The sequence below is a fragment of the Hemitrygon akajei genome, chromosome 3, assembly GCF_048418815.1.
Source record: "Hemitrygon akajei chromosome 3, sHemAka1.3, whole genome shotgun sequence".
NCBI lineage: Eukaryota > Metazoa > Chordata > Chondrichthyes > Myliobatiformes > Dasyatidae > Hemitrygon > Hemitrygon akajei.
The window spans coordinates 37,855,282-37,867,015 of NC_133126.1; the positions used below are offsets into that span (position 1 = coordinate 37,855,282).

At 40.4% G+C, this 11,734-nt stretch overlaps 1 long non-coding RNA gene across 2 annotated transcripts in view; it reads left to right on the forward strand.

Moving 5' to 3' along the window:
- LOC140723222 (uncharacterized) overlaps positions 1-6,336 on the forward strand; it is a 52,287-nt gene extending 45,951 nt beyond the window's left edge. Inside the window, exon 3 of one of the 2 annotated variants that reach the window (XR_012097838.1) lies at positions 6,100-6,336. This is a non-coding gene — a long non-coding RNA (uncharacterized lncRNA). Of the gene's footprint in view, positions 1-5,200; positions 5,416-6,099 lie in introns of those variants that run through there. The other variant, XR_012097837.1, reaches the window with a different exon arrangement.
- Positions 6,337-11,734: the final 5,398 nt, after the last annotated feature.

An 11,734-nucleotide genomic window follows, 5' to 3' on the forward strand; every position in this document is an offset into this window, starting at 1 on the left:
TGATAGCTATTAGGAGTTAGGGGTCCAAATACTCCTCATAATTTTCTCATCCTCTTGTCTCTGTCAAATTCACATCTTAAGATCATTTTTTGACTTAGCTTCCAACATTTTCTCAGCCAATCCATTCCAGATTCTGAGGAATAATTGAAATTAATTCCTGTATAGCTAATGCTTTGCCCAATAAATGTGTTTAGCATTGTTCAGCCCAGTAGACCAGATTTTGGTAGTAAATGCCAGCAGTTCTAAACAGAAATGCCAGCATTTACAATAATCATTTAAAAGCAGCAAATCAATGAGTTAAAATTTCCCATGTAATTATTGGTGGTGCGGTTTCCCCATAGAGTCCAGCAGCAGAACTTAGTTACACTGTGAATACCCAGCACTGTTATTGCGAAATCAACTCTCCAAACCTGCAGTAGGCTAACCATCCCAATAACTTCAATGGAGATTATAAGGCTGCAGAAAGATGGGTGAAGAGAGGATGTGCTCTTTCTTTTAACTTGTTTAAGTTCCAAACTATTTAAGAATTTTTCTATGATTTTATCTGATTGATCTGCATTATTTTTCTTTTCATTGTTTTACATGTTTTAAGCTATTAATTCATTTATAATGGTCTATAAATACTGATGAATGTCAGAGACTTTCAGACACATTTAAAAAATCTTATAATCTTGATGTCTGGCAAAGCTACTGGTGAGTTTTGCCTGCTGTCGGAAGACTTTCAGACATGGGATTTCTCCAATGGTCTCCCTCATACTTTCGTACCTTACTGGATTCTAGGAGGCTTTAAGACAGCACCCTGCCACTTGCTGGTTAGGTACACACACACAAAGTGTTGGCAGGGACTAATTAGTGCTGCCATAGACCTGAAAATAATTATTAATGACGCCAGGAAAAGTCAATATTCTGAGTATTAAGTAATTACTCAGTAGGAGAAAATAATGAGACCAGGAGCACAAATTGGTTCAGAACTTTGAAAAGTTATTTTGGAATTACGTATTAAGTCTTATTGCAACATAATTAGTATTAACCCAAAACGTGAATGCCCCATGACAATATAAAATGGAGAGCATTTGAACTGAATTAGGAAATGGACAAATTTTAGGCTATCAAATCAAGGTTATGTAATTGCCTTTATATTGGTTATTTAAAGATTGATAAAGAGCTGAATTCTGTGTGAGTACCCTGTGGATTTCAAAGACGATCAGTTCTTTAGAACATGGGGAGAGAAACAAGTTGCAGCAAATTACTTCAGAGATTTTACCCATTAGCAATTCAACACAGAAAATAATTCAACGTCAGAATCAATTGCAATGTCAAAGCATAGCAAAATGTGTAGTCATGCAGAAAATGATTTAAAGTGTCAATAGTGCCTAATTCTCAGTGATGCTCCAAGGCACACTTAATCATTAATAAAGATGGCCTAATGTAGCTACTTGTTCTAATAAAATTTCACTAATTAAAATGCTAAGTGTTCACAGTAGTAAACAAACATAGTCATAAATTAGTTATGTTTCAATAAACTAGTAAATTTGGAGTATAACTAGTATCTAACGATTTGCCAGTTTTGCAATTTACTCTAATTGATAAATATTTAAAAAGTTAGGAAGCTCTTACTCATTCCTGATTGGTGCTGTGGGGTCCCAGGCCACTCGCCCTACAGATGTACTGTGGAGAGCATTCTGACAGACAACTACAGAAAGTTGTAAAATTAGTCTGCCCTATCTCTCATCACCCAGGACATGCCCTCTTCTCATTGTTACCATCACGAAGGAGGTACAGAGATTGAAGGTACGCACTCAGTGATTCAGGAACAGCTTCTTCCCATCTGAAACCCAATTTCCAAATGGACATTGAACCCATGAACCTCACTTTTATTATTTCTGTTTTGCACTATTTTAAATTTAACTATTTCATATATATGTATACACACACTTACTGTAATTAATTTTTTTCTATATTTATCATGTACTGCATTGTTCTGCTGCTGCTAACTTCACAACATATGCCGGTGATATTAAACCTAATTCTGATTCTGAAAACCACCTGAAGGCAGGAGAGACCTAATTTTCAAATGCTAATTCAGTTCAGACGATGTTACTAGGTTCCGAGAGCTACTTTAACTTTGGTCTGCAGCAAGAAGAAACTCTATTACCCACCCCAGGTGAAGGAATATGATTAGCCTCTGTAGAAGTTTTCAGCTTTTCCTTAACAGTCAGGAATATTACCTCAAGATCCAGTAGGAAGGCTTACAGATATGAAGACCTGCTTTTCCACTTTCACAGCCACGGATTGTTGTAAGCTCCTATGCCATTCATAAAATACAAGGTGAAGTAAAGAGCTGGGAAGTCTGCACATTACAAGTGCAATGTGCTAATTGGCTAGATAACCAAATGTGGTATTGAGGGGCTGAGGGATAAGTCTTGTTGTTTTGTTGTGGTAAATACTTCAAGAGTAGCCGGTGTGAATGGCTCTTGTAAAATATAATAAGGGAAGGAGGAATATGAACCTCATGTAGGGAGTCAGAATAGTTTTAAGTTAGCTGTGTGCTGGACACAGAAAGGCCTATTTTTGCATTGTAGTATTCTGTATATAGGTTAGAACACGTGTAGTGGATTTAAAACAAATGTGGGATAATGTCTCCATATTACCAAGCAGCTATGCATGCATTTAATTAGCAATAAAAGAATTACATAGAAGGAGTTTATACAACTTCATTTTTTTCTTCAAAAGAAGAAGACACTCCATCTATTACATCTCTCAATATTAATTCCTGAGCTGCAGACTATACCTTTGCTGGTGCAGTCACCTACCTAATCTTTGCTGTTAAATCTGAGAGCAGCCTAGTTCTCTGACTGAGGTAGTGTGCATCTAAGCCGCCTTTTCCCTTGCAACACACACAAAATGCTGGAGGAGCTCAACAGGCCAAGCAGCACACATGGAAAAAAGTACAGTCGACATTTCAGGCTGAAACCCTTCATTAGGACTGGAGAAAATAAGTCAGGAGTCGGAGTTAGACGGTGGGGGGAGGGGAGGAAGAAACACAAGGTGAGAGGTGAAACCGGGAGTGGGGGGGTGGGGTGAAGTAAAGAGCTGGGAAGTTGACCTATGCTTCGTCTGCCAGAAAAAGTAGAAATCTCCTAGCAATCACCCATTTTCATTCCACCTCGCATTCCTATTTTGATATGTCAGTTCACGGCCCCCTCGACTGTTGCGATGAGGCCAAACTCAGGTTGGAGGAGCAACACTTTATATTCTGTCCGGGTAGCCTCCAGCCTGATGGCATGAACATCAATTTCTTGAATGTCCAGTAATGCTTCCCCCCCACCTTCACCATTTCCCATTCCCATTTCTCTCTCTCAACTTATCTCCTTACTGCTCATCACTTCCCTCTGGTGTTCCTCCCCCTTTTCTTTCTTCCCTGGCCTTCTGTCCTCTTCCATTAGATTCCCCCTTCTCCAGCCCTTGTACCTCTTTCAATCAATTTCCCAGCTCTTTACTTCACACCTCCCCTTCCAGTTTCACTAATCAACTTGTATTTCCTCCTCCTCTCCCCCCACGTTCTTACTCTGACTCTTTCTCCTGTCCTGATGAAGGGTCTCAGACCAAAGCATCGACTGTTTACTCTTTTCCATAGATGCTGCCTGGCCTGCTGAGTTCCTTCAGCATTTTGTGTGTCTTGCTTTGGATTTCTAGCATCTGCAGATTTCCTCTTGTTTGTGATTTGCCTCCTTCTCCTTCCTATTTTAGCCATGTGCCCATTGGTTCCAACATTTGTCAACTGACGTTTATGCAATTTTTAGAAACCTGGAAGTTTTGCTAGTCAACATTGCATCACTGAATGCCATTTTTGACTTAATCCTGAGAATATAAGTGAGGCATATTACCAGTATAAAGGCCATTCAAGCAAGTTTGGCCATCTGCTGCTATACTTCATTTTTTGAATGATTTTCTCTGCTCATCAGTGAAATTATGACAGTTCCTAAAAGACACCCCAAAAATTTCTCAGCAACGCACACAAAATGCTGGAGGAACTCAGCAGGCCAGGCATCATCTAGGAAACGAGTACAGTCAATGTTTTGGGCCAAAACCCTTCAGCAGGACTGAGTGACTGTCAGGAGAAATGGAAATGTGAATAGGCAGGTTACTGGCACCGAGCACAGGTCTGTGGTGCAGAAGGGAAAGAGGGAGAAGAGGGGAGCGGTAGTGACAGGGACTCAGTAATCAGAGGATCAGACAGGAGATCCTATAAGTGTGAAGGGATGGTATGTTGCCTCCCAGGTGCCAGGGTCAGGGACATCTTGGATCATGTCTGCAGCATTTTGGAGGGGAGGGAGAGCAGCCAGATGTCTTGATACATTTCAGTACCAATGTCATAGGAAGGAAAAGCAAACAGGTCCTGAAGAGAGAATTCAGAGAGATAGGCAGAAAGCTGAGAAGCAGGACCTCCTGGGTAGTCATTCCTGGATTGCTGCTTATGCCACATGCCAGTGAGGCTAGAAACAGGATGATTTGGCAGATTAATGGTCCAAATGATCCAAAGACCATTCTTCCATTGCTGATAACGCTGTTTGCATAGAGCTTACCACAGGGGCAGTATTACAGCCCATTTTCCACAGAGCCCCATCATCAGCATATAAAGCCAAACTGAACCCAGGCTCAACACCATCAAAATACAACTAGATTGAACAATAAAAACACAAAATGCTGGCAGAGCTCAGCAGGCCAGACAGCATCTATGGGAGGAGGTAGTGACGACGTTTCGGGCCGAAACCCTGCATCAGATTGAACAATATTGGTCTAATAACACTACTCTTTCGGGGGGGGGGAGGGGGGGAAAATGGGGTTCTTTTATCCACCGAAAACTCTGATGATATTTCTTCACCCACCCTCACTCTAAACAACTGGCCAAACAAAAAATCTAATACCCAGTTGTAAAGTCTACTACCAATACCAAGCTTACATGGTTTAATAAAAAGCCTCTCTCCGTAGCATATCATAAGCTTTTTCAATGTCCAGAAGTGCTGTAACTACTGATTCTTTTACTATAAAAGCTTTCCAAATATCATTTCCCTACAGTGCAAGTGCATCATATATAGATCTCCCTTTACGTAAACTACATTGGTAGCGACTAAGTAATTCTCTCATCTCCAAAACCAACATCAGTCTTATTGCTGTAATTTTCTCCATTGTTTTGCAGAGTGAAGAGGTGAGAACAACAGCCTGTAGCTACTTGGCAGCATTACATCCTTCCCAGGTTTAACAATAGGCAACACCACAGTTGGTTATCCTTTCACAAACAAGAGAAAAACTGCGGATGCTGGAAATCAAAGCAACACACCCAAAATGCTGGAGGAACTCAGCAGGCCAGGCAGCATCTGGGGATGCAACTTTGGAAGGGTCTCACCCCATAACATCGACTGTACTTTTTTCCACTGATGCTGCCCGGCCTGCTGAGTTCCTCCAGCATTTTGTGTGTGTTGCTTGTCCTTTGCCCAGTTTGATTCCTTCTACACCCATTTCTGTTTCAGTTAATCAGTTTAGTTCATTCAACTCATTATGCCATTGATTATTAACATCCTGTTTGTTATCTTTGTTTAATCATGCACTAACCTATATATATATATACAGGTCCACAATCCCTTATCCGAAATCCTTGTGGCAAGTTTCATTTTGGAATTCAGAATTTTTCAGATTTCAGAATTCCTCCTTATTGGTTCCGGGACCCCCTTGCAGATACCAAAAATGCGTATCCTCAAGTCCCTTATTTAACCTGTTTCAGTGTGGGTGAACTTTAGGACCTGGTGGAGCTCCCGACCTATGTACATCCTCTGTATGCTTTAAATCATCTCTAGATTACTTATAATACTTAATACAATGTAAATGTTATGTAAATAGTTGTTATACTGTATCGATTAGGGAATAATGACAAGAAAAATAATATTTCTAGCAAAAATATTCAATAAAACATGAAAATATACAGTTTCAAACAAATGGAATCAAACACATGGTGAATGACTTATTGGAATAAATGTAGAACATCACTGTCACTATAAAACTGCAGTAACTTGTCTTTCTGTTTCTTTGAATCATATACAGTGGTAGTTCCGACACCATATTCTTCAGTAAGACGCCGCACAGACACACCACAATCAAGCTTCTGCAATAACTCCACTTTCTGTGTTATTGATAATGATAGATGCTTCCTTCTCTTTTTCTCATTGTTACCCTTAGGGGTATCTGCAGCTCTTTTTGACATTTTCACAGTGAAAATAAACACAAAGTCAACAGTGAACACAAAATATCAGCAAACAGCAAATGCACGTGTAACCAGTACGAACACTGAGCCACAACTGAGGTCTGGCGGCCCCTGCTAGTGCTGCCACATCACACCTGAGTGACATCAGCTGTTGGCGAATAAAACTTCGGTTTTTGGAGCTTTTTGGATTTCAGAATTTCAGATAAGGGATTGTGGACCTGTATATATAAAGTAATCAAGATTTTTATTTGTGAAATGGTATATTACTTAATATGTTACTTTTCCTTAACAATGTACAAACATTTTAAGTTTTTGGAAAATGAATGTTTGGACATCCAAAATTTGTTCTTTTCTACTGACACAATAATGCAGATGTAAATATTGCTAAATAAATTAATAACTCCACACTAAATGCTTGGTGAAATGGCAGTTTAAGAATTTCTTTACTTTTGCAAAAGCTCAATACACCATTTTAATATTAGGAGAATATTTTTATTCAAAAAGTTTTATAGAGGCTTCATAACTTAAAACCAATCAACAGGTACAAATATTTATAGCAAATGGGTATTTTCATCTTACTTGCTGATGCCATAACATTCAGCTGGCATTTCCATTGTTCTGTATACTTTCCAACTTTTGACAATGATTGATTTTGATAGTCTTGCCTTTAACAACAGAGCATTTATCACCTTACTTTCTGCTCCGTCTATATATTTACTACATGTGCAGTTAATTAAGTTGGTCAGCACAGACAGCAGGAAGTTTATGAATTTGTTTGATGAAGGTGGTGAACAGAGATAGTATCCTTGACTTTGATCCATTGCGCCAGAGGAAAACAGCTGCAATTCCAATAGCAATAACCAAGAACAACCCAATTATTTAAGAATTCTCAATGTCCTTGTTTAGAGCCATGTGTGAATACATGGCTATAAACAAGTATGATTAAAAGATTGAGTGTATTGCAGACAAATCAGGTTGAGATGGAAAATTTCTTAACTGCTAATAAACATTGATTAATTATTCAACTGCAGAACTTTACTTATTCCAGTAAGACCACCTCATCCAAACGAAGCTCTTCTTAGACAGTCTCTTGGGATCAAGGATGACTTGCTCATTTTTTGGTCTTGTGGATTCTGACACATCTAAAGAAATTTCCCCTCATGTTCTCCTTAAACTTTTCACCTTTCACTCTTAACCTATGACCTCTGGTTATAGTCTCACTCAACCTCAGTGGAAAAAGCTAGCTGGCATTTATCCCATCTATACCCCTCATAATTTTTATACCTCCACTCATTCTTCTACATTCCAAGGAAATCCTAACCTGTTTAATCTTTGCTTATAACTCAGGCCCTACAGACCTGAAAACAACCTCGTAATTTTTCTTTGTACTCTTTCAGCCTTATTTACATCTTTCCTGTAGGTAGGTGACCAAACATGCACACAATACTTCAAATTAGGCCTCACCAATGTCTTATACAACTTCAACATAACATACCATCTCCTGTACTCAATACTTTAATTAGGCCAATGTGCCAAAAGCTTCCTTTGCGGCCCTATCGGCCTGTGACACAACCTTCAATGAATTATGGACCTGTATCCCCAGCTCCCTTAGTTTTACCGCACTTTTCAGTATCCACTGTTCACTATTCACTGCGTAAGACCTGCCCTGGCTGGTCCTATCGAAGTACAGGACCTCACACTTGTCTGTGTTAAATTCCATCTGCCATATTTCTGCTGTTTTTCCAGCTGTTTCAGGCCCATTGCAAGCCATGATAGCCTTTCTCCCAGTCTTGGTGTCATCTGTAAATTTGCTAATACAGTTATCATTATCATCTGCATCATCGATACAGGTGATGAACAACAACAGACCCAGCACCGATCCCTGCGGCCCCTCTCTAGTCACCGGTCTCCAGTCAGAGCGGCAGACATCTACCTCTACTCTCTGGCTTCTCCCAGAAAGGTAATGTCTAATCCATTTATTAACACATCTTGAATGCCGTGCAACTGAAACTTTTGACAAAGCTCCCACGTGGGACCTTGTCAGATAAGAACATAAGAAACAGGAGCAGGAGTAGGCCATTTGGCCCATCAAGCCTGCTCTGCCACTCAATAAGATCATGTCTGATCTGGCCATGGACTCATCTCCACCTACCTGCCTTCTCCCCATAATTCCCCTACGATGCTCCAACCTTGTTTTAAATATATCTACTGAGGTAGCCTCCACTGCTTCATTGGGTAGAGAATTCCACAGATCCACCGCCCTCTGGGAAAATCAGTTCCTCCTCATCTCTGTCCCTCGAATCCTGAGGCTATGTCCCCTAGTACTAGCCTCACCTATCAGTGGAAACAAAGTTCCTGCCTCTATCTTATCCATCCATTTCATAATTTTATATAGTTCTATAAGATCTCCTCTCATTCTTCTGAATCCCAGCGAGTACAGTCCCAGGCAAATCAATCTCTCCTCATAGTCCAACCCCCTGCATCTCTGGAATCGACCTGGTGAACCTCCCCTGCACCGCCTCCAAAGCCAGTATATCCTTCCTCAAGTAAAGAGACCAGAACTGCACACAGTACTCCAGGTATGGCCTCACCAGCATAACTTCCCTGCTCTTAAATTCAATCCCTCTAGCAATGAAGACCAACATTCCATTTGCCTTCTTGGTAACTGCAGCACCTGCAAACTAACCTTTTGTGGTTCATGCACAAGCACTCCCAAGTCCCTCTGCACAGCAGCATGCTGCAATTTTTTTACCATTTAAATAATAATCTACTCTTCTATTTCTCCTTCCAAAGTTGATGACGTCGCATTTACCAACATTGTAGTCCATCTGCCAGACCCTTGCTCACTCACTTAACCTATCTATATCTCTCTGCAGACTCTCCATAACTTCTGCACAATTTGCTTTTCCACTCAATTTAGTATTATTAGCAAACTTAGATACACTACACGTGGTCCCCTCTACCTGATCTTTAGCAAATGCCTTGCTAAAGTCCATGTAGACAACATCCACTGCCTTGCCTTCATCCACTTTTCTAGTAACTTCCTTGAAAATGACTATCCTTAATCAGTCCATGTCTATCCAAATACTTTCTTTCCAGTCCCTTGGAATACCTTCCAATAACTTTCTCACTACTGATGTCAGGCTAACCACCCTATAAGTTAAAGATGCCTTGTGCAGGAAGGCACAGAGTCGACTGTACTTCCTAAGAAGGTTGGCGTCATTCAATGTCTGTAGTGAGATGCTGAAGATGTTCTATAGGTCAGTTGTGGAGAGCGCCCTCTTCTTTGTGGTGGCGTGTTGGGGAGGAAGCATTAAGAAGAGGGACGCCTCACGTCTTAATAAGCTGGTAAGGAAGGCGGGCTCTGTCGTGGGCAAAGTACTGGAGAGTTTAACATTGGTAGCTGAGCGAAGGGCGCTGAGTAGGCTACGGTCAATTATGGATAACTCTGAACATCCTCTACATAGCACCATCCAGAGACAGAGAAGCAGTTTCAGCGACAGGTTACTATCGATACAATGCTCCTCAGACAGGATGAAGAGGTCAATACTCCCCAATGCCATTAGGCTTTACAATTCTACCGCCAGGACTCAAGAACTTTTTAAAAGCTATTATTAATGCTTTTTGAGATAGTGATTTAGATGCATATCATATTTTTTACTGAGTTAAGTATTGTATGTAATTAGTTTTGCTACAACAAGTGTATGGGACATTGGAAAAAAAGTTGAATTTCCCCATGGGGATGAATAAAGTATCTATCTATCTATCTATCTATCTATCTATCTATCTATCTATCTATCTATCTATCTAAACAGAACAACATTGGCTGTCCTCCAAACCTTTGGTACCTCACCTGTCATGAAGAGTGTTTTAATGATCACTGCTGGGGCCTTGACTATTTCTGCACTTGCCTCCAGCAGGGTCCAAGAGATCACCTTGTCAGGTTCTGGGGATTTATCCACCCTAATTGAACTCAGAACAGCAAACACCAACTCTTTTGATATCTGTTAGGGTCTATGAAGCTGATGCTGCTTTGCCTCATTTCAATAGACTCCGTGTCCATCTCCTGAGTAAACACAGATGCAAAAAATTCATGTACTGTAAGATCTCCTCCACCTCTTTTGGCTCCACACATGGATCACCATTCTGATCTTTCAGAGGGCCAATTTTGTCCCCTGCAAACCTTTTGCTCTTTACCTTGTCTGCTAGGGCAACCTCATGCCTTTATTTTTGCCCCACCTGGTTTCTTTTGTAAGTGTTTGCTTGCACCTCTTAAACTCCAGAATCACCTCATTTGTTCCTCCCTGCCTATACCTGCAATACACCTTTTTATCCTTAACAGGGCCTCAATATCTCTTGAAAACCAAGGTTCCCTATATCTGTTAACTTTACCTTTCATTCTGACAGGCACATACAAGCTTTTTATTCTCAAAATTTCCCTTTAGAAGGCCTTCGATGTACCAAGCTGGAAAACAGCCTGTCCCTATCCACACTTGCCAGATCCTTTCTGATACCATCAAAGTTGGCCTTTCTCCAATTTAGAATCTCAACCTGTGGACCTGATCTATCTTTTTGCATATTTACTTTGAAACTAATGGCATTGTAATCATTAAATGCAGTGTTTCCTTACATAAACTTCTGTCACCTGCCCTTACTCATTCCCTCTTCTTTGGACTTCTACATACTGATTAAGAAAACTTTCCTGAACACATTTGACAAACTCTATCCTATCCAGTCCTTTTACTGTATGGGACTCCCTGTCAATATGTGGAAAATTAATATCACCTACTATAACAATCTTATGTTTCTTGCAACAATCTAAATCCCTAGGACTATTGTGTGGTCTGTAATATTACCCCATTAACGTGGTTGTGCCTTTCTTATTATTCAGTCCACCCATAATACATCACTAGATGAGTTCTCCAGTCTGTCCTGACTTAAGCACTGCTGTAACATTTTCCCTGACTAGAGTTTAAACTAGAGTTGCAGGGGGATGGAACCAGAGTGCCAGATCAGATAGTGGAGAGGTTGTGGAGACAGATGTCGTTAAGATCTCAGACAAAGTTAGGAATCAAAAGGTTGAGCATGCTACAACTAAGGTTCTGAGCTGCGTTAATTTTAATGCAAGAAGAATTGTAGGAAAGGCAGATGAGCTTGGGGCCTGGATCAACACATGGAATTATGATTTTGTAGCCGTCAGTGAGACATGGTTGCAGGAGAGACAGGGCTGGCAGCTCAATATTCCTGGCTTCCATTGTTTTAAATGCTGCAGAGTGGGAGAGCTTTAAGGGGGAGTGGTGGCATTACTAATTAAGAAAAATGTTACATCAGTGCTTAGTCAGGACAGATGGAAGAACTCATCAAGTGAGACTTTATGGTTGGAACTGAGGAATAAGAATGGTATGACCACATTAATGGGGCTATATTACAGACCACCCAACAGTCCATGGGATTTAGAGGAACAAATTTGTAGAG